We start from the raw sequence: 1,324 nt of genomic DNA, 5'->3' as shown, positions 1-1,324 counted from the left end.
CATTCCTTGGTCTTTGATTGTAAGAATTCATTAGGTTCACTTGCTCTTGAACATACTCGGGGTAAGCCTCCCTAGATGGACATTGATGAGTAGGGTGGTTTGGTAAGTTGCAAATGGCACACACTTCATTTGCTTTTGGCACCATGTTGAGCACGGATTCAAGCTTCCTTTCTAGGTTAGCTACCTGCAACAAAAGCTCATGATTAAAACTTGTTTCATAGACTCCAGCATTAGACCCCAACATCTCATAAATGTTATATGACTCTTGAGCATTCTTTTTCTTCAATGCTCCACCTGCTGCATTATCAACAGTTGATTGACATGTTTGGGTTAGTCCATCATAGAAAAATTGCATTTGTAAGTGAAAAGGTAACCCATGGTGTGGACATTGTATCAAGAGGCCTTTAAAACGCTCCCAACACTCATTGAAAGGTTCTCCATCATCTTGTTTGAAGTTGAAGATTTGTCCCCTTAATGTGGCTGTCTTTTGAGTGGAAAAGAACTTCTCCAAGAACTTTTTAGCCACGGCATCCCATGTAGTGAGGGAACCTGGTGTTAGATGATGCGAAAATAGTTAAACACACAAATTAAACCCTATGGATGACAATTGTAGTAAATGAGCAAATAGGGATCGTTCTAGACCGGGGATTAACTAGGGATGCTAATCAATGTGAAATTGACTCAAAAACGTAAGAACACAATATAAAACACTTACTAGACTCAAAGAATGCAAAACTAAACTTTAAAACACTAAAACAAACCAAAAGACTCAAACATCACCCAAAACACTCAAAACTGCCTTAAAAACACTTTCTGGGCAGTTTTGGACACTTTGGTGAATTTGGACGAATTTGTGTAACAAATTGAATCAAAACACTTAAAAACACAAACTAAGACACTTTCTAACTAAGTTGGACACTAAAGTAAAGGGGGATTAAGGTTTTGACGAAATTAAATTAAATAAAACAAGTTAATAAACTAGGCAGATTGTATAAACGGATTTGAGAAACAAGATGATGGATGGATTAGTTAGAGGTCCATTCTCCACACATGACACATTTATATATGAATCGATTCTCCAATTGCTTTTCATTATCTATGATGCTCAACACCCCAAGTTAACCGTGATGCACTAATTAACTCTCAAATTTTCCTTATGTTATTGAATTGGATGATGCATGCGACAATTCAAATCATTCTCCAATGGTTCTCAACATGAATGCATAGAAGAGATACAATGAGAGATCATTATGCTCTATGAGAATTATAAGTGTTGACGAGGCAATTGTAACTATGAATGCATGATACTCTTGCCAAGAATTCA

General features: G+C 36.6%; 1 non-coding gene across 1 annotated transcript; it reads left to right on the top strand.

The window, feature by feature from the left end:
* The first annotated feature begins 371 nt into the window (after window positions 1-371).
* Window positions 372-482, top strand: LOC137714023 (small nucleolar RNA R71). The gene has a single exon (XR_011065365.1). It is a non-coding gene; the product is annotated as a small nucleolar RNA R71 (small nucleolar RNA).
* The last annotated feature ends 842 nt before the right edge of the window (window positions 483-1,324 follow it).

The sequence above is a fragment of the Pyrus communis genome, chromosome 13 (assembly GCF_963583255.1).
Source record: "Pyrus communis chromosome 13, drPyrComm1.1, whole genome shotgun sequence".
In the NCBI taxonomy this organism is placed as follows: Eukaryota; Viridiplantae; Streptophyta; class Magnoliopsida; order Rosales; family Rosaceae; genus Pyrus; species Pyrus communis.
Note: the sequence above shows the minus strand (reverse complement) of the source record. Positions and strands in the feature narration are given on the sequence as shown.